The 16,522-nt window shown below is 38.5% G+C and overlaps 2 non-coding genes across 2 annotated transcripts; both read right to left on the minus strand.

Annotated features, from left to right (window-relative positions):
* Positions 1-485: 485 nt before the first annotated feature.
* Positions 486-641, minus strand: LOC134327183 (U1 spliceosomal RNA). Its single transcript, XR_010014692.1, has one exon. It is a non-coding gene; the product is annotated as a U1 spliceosomal RNA (small nuclear RNA).
* Positions 642-647: 6 nt separating this feature from the next.
* On the minus strand, positions 648-811 carry LOC134327182 (U1 spliceosomal RNA). The gene has a single exon (XR_010014691.1). It is a non-coding gene; the product is annotated as a U1 spliceosomal RNA (small nuclear RNA).
* Positions 812-16,522: the final 15,711 nt, after the last annotated feature.

Genomic DNA, 16,522 nt, shown 5'->3' on the forward strand with positions numbered 1-16,522 from the left:
AAATTTCAGCTCTGCCGACAATAACTGGCTCGTCTGCAATCTGCAATCACTGCTACTGGCTGATTGTTGAGGCCTGCACAGTAAGGCTAATGGGAATAACGAGGGATAATGGGGATCAGTGCGTGATTCTCTGTGCGAAATAGGGATACCCATATGAACCTGCCTCATGCCGGTGAAAAGAAGCGGTCAGTACTACACACGTGTTAGAGTGGGCTTGCAGCAGTGGGGGCTCTTCTAGGTCAGAAGTGAAAGTATGCAGCAGTAGAAAGGCAAATACAAATCAAATAATTGGGTATAGAGGAAGAATAATGCCTTTATTTGTCATTTATACATATACAGATGTACAGTACAATGAAATTCTTTCTTTGCATATCCCAGCTTGTTTGGAAGCTGGAGCTGAGAGGGTTAAAGGCCTTGCTCAAGGGCCCAACAGTGGCTGCATGGCAGAACTGGGATTCGAACTCTCAACCTTTCAGTTGATAGCCCAAAGCCCTACCCACTAGGCTACCACTGTCCCATCAGAAATTATGCAGCCGAGATTCCAACATTTGGGGAATTCGCAGGAGTCAGCACAACCGGAGTGCAATGGCTGAGCCTCGCCCACCTTCTCGATCATGGTCTCGTCCCTGCCAGGTAAGTATAAAAATCAGGGGAGAGCGCAAACGCAGTCCTCCACTATCAGAGATTATGCAGTTGAGATTCACACATTTGGGGAATTTGCAGGAGTCAGCACAACCGGAGTGCAATGGCTGAGCCTCGCCCTGGGTGAACCACCTTCTTGATCATGGTCTCGCCCCTGCCAGGTAAGTAAGCTAGACTCCTAGCTAGATTGGAAAGGAAAATTGAGAAGAAATACATAAATAGAAATAAATTGTGTATAATTGCTGCATTTACCAGCATATTTACTTTAAGCTGCTGTATTTTTGTGTACAAATATCCATTTAGCTTTTAATTTGACACATTGTCCATTTTAATATTTAATTTTGAGGACCTGCATGTAAAATGTTATAATACTAAATGTTGTTCCCAGTCACATTAGGTTATTGTAAGTCAAATTTGTTATACAAAATTACATTCATTTAAATAAAATATGTTTTTCAATCCTAAACTAGAATTGTACAATGTAGTTGTATCCAATTTCACAATAGTAACTTCCTCAGCTGATACAACATCCCCTCCCCAACAACCCCCCCCCCCACCCCCCCCTCAGACTGAGGACAGCTGCAAAATATCACGCGCACCCTCTAACACGTTGGCATCACTGAATGCTTCTTTTCACCTGCCAGAGAGTCTCACAGAAAGCAGCATCACGTACACAGTCACACAATGACATCTGGGATTTTATCATCTCTTGTGCAGATGCCTCGATGTTATTGATTAATTACTAAGCAACAAATAAGCCACTGTTTGATTAATGCTGATGGTTATAAATGTATAAATCTACCCTTATAGTGCACATGCACAAGTTCTGTTTACAAATGCTTCACAGGAGCGCTGCAGTTCTAACCAAGACAGTAAAACATTTTTATGCTGTTTTTTACTTTATTTAAATCATGAACGATGTAAACATTGAGTATTAATATACAGTGAATTTAGAAAGTATTCAAACCCCCTGTCCCTTGGCACAATCAACCTCCAAATCCAAATCAATGTCCAAATCAGCCTACAATTAATCAATGGTAAAGTGAAAGCATTTTTAGACCCTTTGCTGTGGCACATAGCAATCATAGTCAGTTATGTGCTGTTAACTCACCTAGATTCTACTTGTTGCACTTTGGATTGATTGGGTGTGGTTTGGAAAGGCACACTTCTGGTTCTATAAGGGCCCAGAATTTACATGGGAGAGTCAAGACAAAAATTAAGCCTTAAATTCCAAGGAACTGTCTGTGGATCTCTGTGGCGTGGCAAACATTAAAAAACATTAATGTTAAAATCATTTTTAGCTTTGAGTTTTCCTAAAACCACAGTTGCCTTAAATATATATTAATGGAAGAAGCTTGGTATTGTGCCAGGTTGGACGTTCCTAGAGTGAGTCATCTGGACACATTAGATATCTAGGTCAGGGAGGTAAGAACAAACCTAACACTTATGTAAAAAAATAAATAAATAAATAAATAAAAATCTTTAGAGAGTGCTGTACAGATATGAGGAATTTATCTACAGCACTTCATACATCAGGCTTTTACAGCAGAGTGGCACAACAACAGTCACAGATATGTAAAAGGTGTCTGACAGCCCACTTAGAGTTTGTTAAACAAAATGTAAAGGGCTCTCTTGTCTGATGGAATGAAAATTAAAATCTTTGGATAGAACGGCAAGCACTATGTCTGATGAAAAACAGGCGATGCTCATTACCTGGTTAGTAATGTTATTGTGGTTAAACATGGGGGTGGAAGCATCATGCTATGAAAGTGCTTCTCAGGCTCAAGGGCAGAGACTGGCAATAGTGGCAAGACTTTTACTTCATCATTATGGATGATTAAGTGTAGCTCAATTGTTAAAAATGCCACAACACAATAAAGTGTAATAAAGAAGAAAGCTGTTTTGTGTCCTCTTATTCTCATCACATGTTTGTTTGTTTATTAGGATTTTAACGTCATGTTTTACACTTTGGTTTCATTTATGACAGGAACGGTAGTTACTCATTACACACAAGGTTCATCAGCTTACAAGGTTATATCGAACACAGTCTTGGACAATTTAGTATCTCCAATTCACCTTACTTGCATGTCTTACAAAATCAAGATGCTGTAAGAATTTTGCAATGTTGAATTTAGGGCCCTTAAAATCCAGGATTTTTGTCTAGGGTTGAGTTCCTACTGTACTACATACAGTGGACTAATAAAGAATTCAGAATGATTTTTACCCATAAATCTACACTTAGTCGCCCATATTGAGGCAGTGTAAAGAAAATCAAAGTAAAAAGCAAAACTTGAAATCTCTTAGTGGACAGACAACTCAGTAGCACTACATAAATCAGGTCTTTATGGCAGATTTTGTTAAGTAAAAGGTTACGTAAAGAACTCTGGCAACATAAAGAAAGGGATTTTCTGATGTCTCTGATGGGAGTTCCTTTCAGCTGACCTTAACAACTTAAACTGTAAAGCTAGGCTTGGTGTAATGGTTCAGTAAAACTAGTGCTAATTAAATAAACACAAAAAAGTCACCAGTTCTAGCTTATAATAAATCACTAACAAGGAGTTAGGACATTGCAACGTTATAGATTTTACTTTTAAATGCCTTAGAAGAACATAAACCAAAAATCCTCAAGCCTGCAATGATATATATGGTCAAAGCATGTGGCCACCTGAGCTTAAAGTTGCAAGATGTTGGAGAAGAAGCCCTTGCTCATAGTCATTGTTCAAACTCCTCAAACTATGTTATTAAAGATCTCTTTTGTGCATAGACGCATAATATTGCCACAAAGTTAAATTGCCAGTAAATTATATTATACATTTAATTTTGTTAGTAATGGACTGTCCACATACAGCATTTTTAGCCATATATTGTATATAAAGTCATACTAGCTGTTACACCCAACTGAAAAATCCCAACTAATGTTATGTCACCATGTATTCTGACATGGTGTATCCACTCATTTTGTGCCATAAAATGTTTTTATGAAGTATTTCATTTGAAACATCACAGAACATCAGAAGTGGTGCGTGAGCAGGTACGGTAATTTCTGACTGAAAAATACAGCCATTTATCGCAAATGGAGAGCAATCATTCCCATTAGTTACGTCAGGCTCTGCTGGGCTGCAATAGTTAATGGATCTGAGCTTAATCATAGAACGAATCTTGGTCGGTGTATCTTGGTTCCCATCCAACATGGTCTCATATCAAAAACTGCAAAATGAGAAACATTTACCAATGAATAAGCCCTTCCAGTCATAACTAGTGCCTTCATACCAGTAATTAAAGCCAAGTGTTCTTGGCTCAAAAATAAAGAGATAAACTAAAAAAATAATTAATGAATAAATAATGGGATTGCCTAACCAAGTTTCACATTTGCAGAGTTTTCTTGAAAATGTAATTTTATTAGCCTGAACTTCCTGTATAAAACTAGCAGCAAATAGAAGCAAATTTTAAAGGGCACTCAGGTGGTGCAGCAGTCTTATATGCTAGGCATTGGTCAGTCTGACAGACACAATTGGCCATGTATGAGAAACAGAAGGCCGGAGGGTATAACTGTGCCACTGCCACAGTAAATCTAAGTGCCTGGGTGAGGTGCTGACATGAGCTACAGAAAAAATATGAGTTAAACCTGCTGTCCATAGTACATGCTGAGATTTCCTGCAAACATTTGCCGCTGGCTGGTGTACAGATGTGCAAGCCAGCTTGAGTGCTGACCACCGACAGAGGTCATCAAAAATTGTGTATCTTTTTCAAAATCTTTGGACACCAAATATTTCTTTGCCCTTAAATTATATTTGTAGGAAAAGTTTATTTTTGGCTCAACCAGGACAAAGCAAAATAATAACAGGAGTTATAGTAGTATATATACATTCTCCAAATTTCTGTATACAAAATTACATTAATTTTAATGGGATTGTAATAATTAACATTCAAAAACAACTGTTGATAAAATATTGAAAATGATTGCCAAGTAATGTAAAAAACCCCAACACATTTCTAAAATTTGTATACATGTGGGACCTGATATTGACCTTTTAAATTCATACTGGTTTATTAATTTGCATTTTAGAAGCCAGCAAAATTTGAATAAATGACCAAGTAGAGGCAGAGTACAGTTGGCGCAAAAGCTTAGGCATCATTGACCGAATGTAATATTTTTAAAGATTTTTTTTAAAGAGAAAAAATAAACATAACCTTAGCAAACCTTTTTTTTAATAAAAGGAATGAACATATTTTCTTTATACATTAACATAAAAAAAAATACAAAATAGACATCATTTCATGCTACTGGAGTTGCTCTCTAATACACTCAAACAACCATGTCTTTTGGAACACAACTGCAGTTAAGAATTGGAGTTGTGTGTGAATAAACATTGAATGTTTTTGAGTTCTAACACAGACCCCCCTTATTGTACCTAATGAGGTAATGGTTAAATAATCACCTGAACCAAATCATTAATATCATTAATATCCTCAATCTGATCAGCTGGGTGGCAAAACAGTGCTAGCAGTACCTCAACAATAAATTGACCACTGATCATGCCAAAAAAGTGAGGAAAATATGGTTCATTTTTGGCTTTACTGATAGAGAAAGACAGTGACTGTCAGGTTGCTTCCATCTTCAAAATTTCATAATAAATGTCAAAAGTCAACTGGCAGATGCTGAAGACAACAGAGCTACAGACCAGAAGTGGAAGAAAACAACCCTTTACTGAACGGGATGATCACCAACACATTCAAATGTCACTCAAAAACTGTACAATGACATCAAGTGACCTACAAATTGTAACTGGGGTACACAGTGCATGCTAAGGATGGTTTGAAAAAGGCTCGTGCCCAGCAGTAATGAAAAGTAAAAAAGAGCCACCTTAAGAATTGCAAAAGATCACAAAGATTGGACTGTAGACAACTAGAAAAAGCCATCCTCTCAGATAAGTCCAATTTTGGTCACCTAATGGTTAGATGGTGACCTGGAAAGGCCTAAAATGCCAGTGTATGTCACATTATTGATTATTGATCTGCAGGTGCTTTATCAAGGCTGGATAAATGTTCCATGCCGCACAGCCAGATCAGTTAAGGTGTGGATAGAGTACCACCAGACCCTGTCATGTCCAGACCAATATCCAGCACCCACACCTTTAATTGTGCCACCATGTCACATATTTTGTTACAATTTGTCATATTTTGTATCTATGTCAAATCAAAAACAAAATCTTTCTGACCTACTTTCTTCAGCCTCAGAGCTTTGCATCATCTCCCTTTGCACTTCCTCCCTCAATTAATGATAAATACTTTAACAAATGCAGCCACACTCAAATGAATCAAGACTCATTTTAGTAAATCACTAGCTGATTATTTTCACCCATGGACAGTCTGAATGGAATGACTCAATTCGTTAACATAATTTAGATAGTGGAGGAAACTGCAGAAGATGTAAGATTAAAGGTAAGCAATAAGCAGACTGATATAAAACTTTCTTTTAAAAGTATGCAGTTAGCAATATGCTGTGTTTAAAGGTGCATATGGTAGTCTTCTAGCTATGGTGGTTACACAAGGAACTACAGCAGTAGACTGTGGGTCTATCATAGGAAAAAGATTAAAGATACTTAAATTTTGAATGATGAAAGTTGAAAGATTAAAGGTTAGCAATGAGCAGACTAGTAGTCTTTTAGCTCGGTGGTTATACAAAGAACTACAGCAGCAGACTGTGGGTCTGTGTTAAAACCAAGTGAGCTCTCTACATAGACAGCGTTTCACGTCATACTACCCACGCTCTTGAAAAGAAGGCTGTTTCATTTTTTAGATGCCTTAAAATGCTGCCTACTGAAATGCCTTATTCTGAGCAATATTCTGACTGAATAACGAGGGAGCATCAAGTGCTTCTGCAATCGCAAAGGCAATCCCAGTATTCAGTGCGGCACAACCTTTCTCACAATAAATTTCTAATATGGCAGACAGAAACAGAGTGAGCACATTTAAAAAAAAGAAAATAAGTAGTTCTAGGTCGCTCAGGTGGCGCAGCAATAAAACACACTAGCCCACCAGAGCTGACATTTCGAACTCATCGGTTCGAAACTCAGTTCTGCCATCCGGCTGGGCTGGACGGCTGCATGAACACTGATTGTTGTTGTTCATACAGGGTGATTGATGGTGCTTGCACAGAGTCGAGGAATAATGCATTGATCAGGGTGTGGCTCTCTGTACACAAAGCTGATCCACATATGAACTCACCTGGTGCAGGTGAAAAGATGCAGTCGGCTACTGCACACGTGTCAGTCTCGGTCTCCTCAATCAGAGGCGGAGATCAGCATCAGTAGAGAGGAAGCCTAATGCATTGGGTAACATGGTGGGAGATGTCAGCTGGAATGTTAGTGGGTTGTGTCGCCTCAGCCCACTGGTTTGAACTTTTTAGTTAAGGCCGCTAAAACTGCGGCAGTGGTTTTTGTAAACGTTGTCTAGTTAAAGAGTCTGCCTTCTAAAGTTTGATGTCAGTTAGAATCATCTCTACTTAGGCAGCTGCCTATGTAGACAGTAGGCAGCAAGTCAGCTCACTAGGTTTTGAGACAGACCCTGTGTGTGTGTCTCTTGCCCTATTACTATAAAAACAAAGGATGCTTGCCACTAAGTCAGAAAGTTTGTATGTTTAATCATGTGGATCATGGTGAAGTGAAGTCTTTCAGGGAATTATAACATGACTCAGGGAGTCTATAACATGACTAGCATGAGGACTGTAAACAAGCCAGTCAAACAGGCACTGTGCTTCCAAATGCCAATTCCCAGTTTATTTATACACTTGCTTTAATCAAGTTCTTTTTCTTACATTGTGTATTCTGGATAGTTCCACATTATTTGTAATACTTACAAAAATACAAGAATAGCATTTTTACCAGTGAAACTGTACATCATTTTTATGTACACAAGCTCCTAAATTAAAATATTTGCAGCTTTTGTTCCAGCATGTCAGTGTGGGTATGACTGGTCTGCATTAAACCTGTTATCCAGTCAACGGTGTAGTACGTGAATCAATTTGCACTGTAATTTTATAGCATCGAGAACAAAAGGCATTTGCATGCCAGCCATTACACAGGCTAACAGTGAAAAGCTTTTCAAAACACAAGCATCTCACTGGGGAAACTAAATTGCCCTACCAACTCAAATTTCACTTCTGCCTCCTTGTTACAGATAGCAGTATGATTTTTAAGCAGGTTTGCTTAACAAAACACGTGTCATATATGCAATCATCATGACTAGATGAAAAGAATCGCAACTTCATTCATGTCCTTTTTGTTGTAGGGTATGTGATATTACCAAGGACACAAATTTGCATGTTTTCTCTGGGCTCTTAAATTTATCATCAAAATTTTTATTCAAAATTACAAATGAAATAAATAAATAAGTAAAAAAAAGATCTAAAATAATTTAGTGACTGCAACAATTTAAATACACGGTGGCTCAGTGGGTAGCACTGTTGCCTCACAGCAAGAAGGTTTTGGGTTCGATTCCCAGGCAGGGGATAGGCTCCAGCACCCCTCCACGACCCTAATTGGATAAGCGGTTAAGAAAGTGAGTGAATGCACACTTGTTAATACACAATAAATAATAAGAATAAGAATGAGAGTAATAATAATAATAATAATTATTATTATTATTATTTTATTTTCCCTCTTTTTTCCCCAATTTTTATCCCCCAGTCTAGTCGTGTCCAATTACCCTGAATGCGTCCTCTACACTGATTCGACCCTTCACCGCTGACTGAGGACGCCTCTCAACTGACATGCGCCCCCTCCGGCACGTACAGTCAGTACAGACTGCATTTTTCACCTGCACAAGTCGAGTTCATACACTTGACAGGCACTGTGTACGGAGGGTCACACCCCCATCAGCATTATTCCTCAGCCCTGTGCAGGCGTCATCAGTCAGCCAGCAGGGGCCACAGTCGCACCAGTTATGAGGACCTATGATCCGACTTTCTTACCCTCTAACCCTGAACAACAGCCGATCGTTGTTCATGCAGCCGCCCAGCCCAGTCGGAGAGGCAGAGCTGAGATTCGATGCAATGTATTCAAAACCACAACTCTGGTGAGCCAGCGTACTTTACCGCTGCGCCACCTGAGCGGCTTATTATTATTATTATTATTAGTAGTAGTAGTATTAGCAGCAATAATAATAATAATAGACATTATTACATTACTCCATCTACCCATGCAATATTAATCAAATCTAATGTAAATATGTAATTATTTTAGTAATACCATTTATTAATGTTTTACCTTGAGTTAATGTAAGTATGTAATGTAATAAAGTGAGTTTATCCTTTTTTTTGCTCTCTTTGGGCTCTGTTGAACCAGACTTGGTAATCAGTAATCACATCCTCTGTTTTGTGTAATGCAGGAACAGGTTGCACAGAACATATCTGGTCCGTTAGATCATGTTTTGAAAGATGTATTTCTAATAAAAGCTTATTACGTGTTGTGTGGTGAATATAAAATACAGCAATTTGCTTAAACTTTTTATATTTCCGCTGATTATGCATCTACCCATAAACACAAACTGAATCAGATTGGCTGAAGAATGACCAAATCTGTATCTCCGGCACTTATTATTTTTGTGCAAGTGTTGTTTGGTTGGTAGATTAGGAAATAAGAAACTTTGTGGGGTGTTAGTGAAATCCAGGCTTTGTTCAATAACATGGACTAGGAAATCAACTATTTACACCGATCAGCCATAACATCAAAACCACCTCCTTGTTTCTGCTCTCACTGTCTATTTTATCAGCTCCACTTACCATATAGAAGCACTTCAAGTTCTACAATTACTGACTGTAGTCCATCTGTTTCTCTACATACCTTTTTAGCCTGCTTTCACCCTGTTCTTCAATCGTCAGGACCCCACAGAGCAGGCATTAATTAGGTGGTGGATCATTCTCAGCACTGCAGTGACACTGACATGGTGGTGGTGTGTTAGTGTGTGTTGTGCTGGTATGAGTGGATCAGACACAGCAGCACTGATGGAGTTTTTAAATACCGTGTCCACTCACTGTCCACTCTATTAGACACTCCTACCTAGTTGGTCCACCTTGTAGATGTAAAGTCAGAGACGATTGCTCATCTCTTGCTGCTGTTTGAGTTGGTCATCTTCTAGACCTTCATTAGTGGCTCACGGGGCGCTGTTGGCTGGATATATTTTTGGTTGGTGGACTATTCTCAGTCCAGCAGTGACAGTGAGATGTTTAAAAACTACATCTGCGCTGCTGTGTCTGATCCACTCATACCAGCACAACACACACTAACACACCACCACCATGTCAGTGTCACTGCAGTGCTGAGAATGATCCACCACCCAAATAATACCTGCTCTGTGGTGGTCCTGTGGGGGTCCTGACCATTGAAGAACAGGGTGAAAGCAGGCTAAAAAGGTATGTAGAGAAACAGATGGACTACAGTCAGTAACTGTAAAACTACAAAGTGCTTCTATATGGTAAGGGGAGCTGATAAAATGGACAGTGAGTGTAGAAACAAGGAGATGGTTTTAATGTTATGACTGTCGCCAGTTCATCACAGGGCACACACACACACACACATACAGCAATTTAGTATTGCACACATTACAAAGACATGGCTGCAGAAGAAGAGGGTACAGGTACTGGACTGGCCTGCCTGCAGTCCTGACCTGTCCCCAATAGAGAATGTGTGGAGAATTTTGAAAGGAAAAATGCGACAACGACGACCCCGTACTGTTGCACATCTAAAGACGCGTTTGCAGGAAGAATGGGACAAAATAAAAGCTGAAACATTAAATCACTTGGTCTCCTCGGTGACAAAACGTCTTTTAAGTGTGGTGAAAAGGAATGGCAACATTACAAAGTGGTAAATGCTTTACTGTCCCAACTTTTTTTTGGAATGTGTTGCAGGTCTGAAATGCAGGAATGGATGTTTATTATTAAATAAAATTAGGTTGACCAGATAAAACATGAAATATCTCAGGTTCATCCTGTCTGCAATCAAATAAAAGTCAAACTCTGTTTTTTTATTATTTGCATTGTCCATACTGTCCCAGTGTTTTCTGATTTGGGGTTGTAAATAAGGGTGAGAAGTGTATAGAATATTAAACTTACAGTTTTGAAACGTTTTACAAAGGTGACTATAAAGGAGAATCCAGTCTTTGTGAGCAACAATGGGTCGTGGCTCACCAGTTCAAAAAGAACACTTTTATTCGTTTTTAACACAAGACTATTAATGTAGTCTGTCACCTAATACTGTAATACATTTCACCTTATCCCTAAATATCTACCATACCTAACACTGTGAAAAGATTCAGGGAATCCAATTAAATCCCAGTCTGTGTAGGGAAAGGCCAGAAACCTTCCGGCCTAAAATTTCATATTTTGTGATCAAATTGTCGCATGTGCTTGGAAGTACTTCAGAAATCTGTTGTCACTGAGAAATGCAACCTGAATCTTCATTGACAAAGCCATACATGAATTCTATGCAGATAATTTCAGGCTCATTATGTTCTCTGGGCCTGAAATCAGAAGACAGAATAAAAGACAGTGAAAACGTGTGCTATGTTCAGATCAGTTCACGTTTCAGCTGTTTCTGTGGGAAAACCAGACGTCAAGTTTAACAAGCCAAACAACCATCCAGGCTGTTCCCAGTGAAAAGAGAAAAAGCCAACATCTGCCATGATATGGACAAAAATGAACAAACGATGATTGGTTCCATATTGGCAAAGGAAGCCGACAAGGCTGCATTCCATCATTTTTTCTGTTTAACCTGCATGCTGAAAATAATGAGAGAAGCAGGACTGGAGGAAGATGATGAAGGTTTCAGGATTGGTGGAAAAAAACAAATACCTTTTGATATGTGGAAGACCTGAATGCCCTTATAAGGAAAGTTAAAGACCAGAGTATACATATTTTAGCTTAATATGTACAAGACAAAAATTATGACAACAGGAAAGATTAAAACGTCATCATTGATAGAGATGATGTCAAAGTGATGGACAGCTTAGGCTTACCTGGATCATTTATAAACAGCAGGATCCAGTAATCAGAAAATAAGACACAAACTGACAAGCAGAACAAGAATAAAAGGATCGGATAACATCCTTAGTTGTAAAGAATTCCAAACATAGATCAGAATTGTTCAGACTATGATCTGCATGGATATATAAGCTGGACAATAAAAAAGCAGGACAGAAAGACTGACTTTGAACTTTAGAGTACATTTGCTTTGCTTTGAATGGTAAGTTCAAAAGCATGGTAAGTTTGATTTGGGCAGAGGTAACCAAACTGAAGCTTTCTTATTTTTGACACATTCTAAAAAGGCCCGATTCATTAGAAAAGACACTTATGCACGGAATTCTGAACATTCGAATAGAACACAATTCTGGAGAAACACTACCCATATAGTTACCAGGACTCTGAATTAAATTACCAGCAATTGTTGTTATTATTATTACTTTTATAATTATAATAAAAATAAAAATAAAAATACTACTACTACTACTACTACTACTATCATACAATTCCATCTGCAAAACGTCCTGCCATCCCTTTACCACTTTAGTTGTCACAGTCTATAAAAGTGAATGGACTCAGTGATTACATTAAACTTGAGTTTTATTTATTTGGCAGACACTTCTACCAGAATAAAATTAGCTTAGACAGGATGCAATCCATATAATAGATTTTTCTGCATTGGCGCCAATTTCTCTTCAGTACTGGTGCCAATTTAGAAACATTTCCAAGAAAACAGTCAAGGGAGTTTCCTTAAACACTTTTTTGTTTGTCACTAGGAATTTAAAATAAAAATGTCATTGTGAGTTGGTTTGCAGCACCAGCATACTACATCTTACAGCCTGAAGGTTATTTTCATTTATTTAGTCATTGTCTGTTTTACAAAGATTTACTAAAATGCATTCTGAAGAAAGTTGCAGACAAGTATGTAGTCTCCAGATACTATGTAAAACACTTTGGGCAGTGCTATATGTGCTGTGAAGCTCACAAGCCCCCTTCCCTACTGTAAAATGTGTTAAAGGTATCATAGGATGGGGATCCTTTTATGCACCAAGGAGCTGCTGTCTGATCAGGATTGATTGGAAAATGAATATTATAGCTTAAATTAAGTTAGAGGTTTTATCACACACTGACCAAAGATGCACTGGAATAGTTTGAAGTGAACATGATGTTACTGAGCAGCCCATCCTAAATCCTGAACTTACTTATGTGGACGCCTAGACGCCTGAAATAATCTCAATAAACATCCCATTCCAAAACCAACAGCATTATTTTAAAGTTGTCCTCTCCTTTCATGGATGTAACAACTTCCAATTGTCTGGGAAGACTTTCTGCAGGATTTAGGAGTGTTTCTGAATCTGTGCCCTTTCAGTCAAAAGAGATTTTGAAGTTGGAACTCAGGGCTCTGTGCAGGCCAAAGTTAAACTTAGAATGCTTCTCACTTTGTTTGAAAAAGAGACATGGAACACCAACATCCAAATCTCACCTTAAATGCACAGCGTGGTAAAGAGAGCATCATGTGTACGATCATAGAGGAAACAGTAACACACAACTGCATTGAGAAATGTAACCTGAAAATTGTGACCCAGTAACTGAAAATTATGACCCCCCCCCCCCCCCCCCCCCCAAAAAAAAAGGACAGACAACAAATTAACAACAAAGTAACAACAGACCAGTTAAAAAGGGAACATACAATATGTTATACCAAACTCATTAAACTATGTTTTCATAGATCTTGCTTTGAGAACAAAGACTAAAAGCTCTAGCTGGAACAATTTATGAAATTCCTGAACTCAAAATTTTGGTCGGTTTTTCATACTTTTTGCACACAATAAAACTCATAATTGCTGAACACTTATGGTTATCAACTAAACTGACCAACCCAGAAGAACTTTGCAGAGGGACAGGCCATCATTTATCTATCCAGCTGTACAAATTTAACTAAAACATTCAAAAGTCCACAGGCTATAACAAATACTAAACATGACTTAGCCAAATACTAAACACAAAGAATAAATACTTCTAGTTGTTGGTTTGCTGAGCTCACTTTATTTAGAATATGTCTGATTTACTATAAAAATAATTCGCTAGCACACCAGCACAGAGTTTCTGAAATCCTCGGTTCAAAACACGGTGTTGCCACCGGTCGGCTGGGCGCCATCTGGCGGGCATAATTGGCAGTGCCTGCAGCAGATACTAATTGGCCATCGTATCTGCAGGGTGGGGGCCGGACCATGTGTGGGTGGACCCTGATTGGCGGAGAAGACGCCTGTGCAGAAAGCAGGGGCAAGAAGAGGAGGGCTGTACACGTGTCGGAAGAGGCGTGTGCAGCGACTTGCTCTCCTTGGATGCAATCTAGTATCTCTTAGCAGCGGAAGACAGAAAATTGAGTGCACTAAATCAGGAGGTAACTGGGGAGAAAATATATTTTTAAAAATGTGTTATTATAAAAATAATTGTTTAAGACGCTTGGGTGTCATAATAGTCTATGCTATTTACTGTCCAGGTGTCTACACAGACACCTATGTCTATGACTATGTCTAATAGGGAAATGGTGGGAGCCGTGTAATAGATTGATGCTCTGTCTAAAGAATTCCTTACTTGTGCCCATTGTTTCCTGGTAGGACCAGACCTGCCGTGACCCTGACCAGGATAAACAGATAAACAGACTTTTTCCACCCCAACTGCAGTTTAAGCATCATAATTCCAAACTGATCTAATTTTGTCTCAGAAACTCAATAATAAAAGTAATTCCTACAGCATGTACGTACAGTATATCACAAGCACATGGATTACATTGTTCTAAATGTTGTTTTTTAATTCTTCAAAAAGTTTTTTAACCAAGACCAAATGTACTTTCAGAGAAGACCATCTGTAAACCAAGTATACCCCCCTTTCCCCACTCTTGCGCCAAAATATCCATTGATTTTCCAGTATCTGCACCTCCATCACTAGTGATTGATGTTCAGCCATAAGGCTTAAAAATGCTGTACTTTGTCTGCAGTGCCATATTTATCATGGATTAGAACACAGAGTACACACATCTATTTTAATGTGACGTGACTGACTGCTGTTTACCTTTGTGTTTTTGTCGTCTTTCCATCAAAATCTCTATGTGTATTCAGGTCTGGTTCTATTTCAGTGTTCTTGTTGCCAGTATTTTACTTGCATGCACTCTAGCTGAGTTGAACTATGAATAGTTTCTGATTAAGCATGAATTTGCAGGGAAATTTGTTAAAATGCTGTTGAAACTCTTCCTACTCCTCATACATTTGTAACTGTTGGGGTTACAGTGTCTCCGGCGTGCCACCTGCAAATACTATGTACACTCTGAGCAGGACACCAGTCCATCATAGGGCATTACACACTCACCCATTTATACCAATGGGGAACTTTGAATAGTTAATCAACCTCCTGCATGTGTTTCCATTGGGAGACCAGAGTACCCAATGAAAACCTATGTAGATGAAGAGAGAACATCCAAACACAGTGACCAGATGTGAGGATTGAACCCAGGTCTTTAGGACCAATGCTTCTGCAAAGCTCCTGTTCTACAAAATGTATCACCTTGCCAAAAACACTGTTGGTGCAACAATGGGCTGCACATAGATATGATGTGGACACTTGACCATGACCATTTAGATAGACTCCCCCCTTTTCAGGCACTCAGTCAATGTTCCAATTTAGTTTATTCAGTTAATACTAAATCTGAAAGCATGCCATTGATTTTATAATTGATTTCTTACACCGCTGACTGTAAAGGAGTGTCAATATGTTATCCATATATTAGGCATATCCAACAAATTAGGCATCCTGGCAGGGAGGGTAAGAAAAAACTTAACTGTCAATCTAAGAGAGCTCCAAAAGTCACTTGCAGAAATTAAATAACCAGAAACTAAATAATCTGCAGCACTCCATAAACTGGGCCTCCAATAGAGTCGCAAATTGGAAGCCAGTAAAACGCCTAATATAGCTCACAAATACAGGTTTGATAAACATCATGTAAATGAAACTCTTTTGGCAGAACTACAAGCATTATGCCTGGCAAAAAAGCACAGCTCATCACCTGGTTAATACCATTACTCTGGTGAAACATGGTGGTGGCAGCGTCATGCTATGGTTGTGCTTCTCAGTGACAGGGATATGAAGACTGGTAAAAATCAAGGAATTAAATGCAGCTAAATATAATGCACACAATTTTAAACTAAGGCAACAATTACCATTTTAATGTGACAATGCCCTCAAGCATACAGTCAAAACAACACTGTAATAGCTTGGTTACAGGTCTTTAAATGTCCTTGAGTGGCCCAGCTAAACTTGAGACTTTAACACTATGCAACATTTGTGGACAGCTGAAAATGACAGTTCACAATCTCATGAAACTTAAGAGGACCAAGAATTAGATCATTTGCACAAATCCAAGTCTTGTAAAAACACATCCAAAAAGATTTTCAGACATTCAAACAAGTTTGAATGCAATAATAAAGTGATCATCAAAGTCAGTGGCCTGACATTGTTCTTACATATCTGCATCATTTGGCAGTAAAGCCAAAATTGAACTCTCCTTTTCCTCACTTTAAAATAGTTGTTTTTTGACTCCAGGTAATTTGAGCTAAACATAGTGCATGCAATTTTAAACTAAGGCAACAATTACCATTTCAATGTGTTAATGCCCTCAAGCATACAGTCAAAACAACACTGTAATAGACTTTAACACTATTAAGACTTTAACACTATTCAACATTTGTGAACAGCTGAAAATCCCAGTTCACATCTGACGAAGCTTGAGAGGATCAGTCATAAAGAATGGGATAACATGCCCAAATCCAAGAAACCAATTTGTAGAAACCAATTTAAGGAGATTTT

The sequence above is a fragment of the Trichomycterus rosablanca genome, chromosome 14 (genome assembly GCF_030014385.1).
Source record: "Trichomycterus rosablanca isolate fTriRos1 chromosome 14, fTriRos1.hap1, whole genome shotgun sequence".
NCBI classification, from domain to species: domain Eukaryota; kingdom Metazoa; phylum Chordata; class Actinopteri; order Siluriformes; family Trichomycteridae; genus Trichomycterus; species Trichomycterus rosablanca.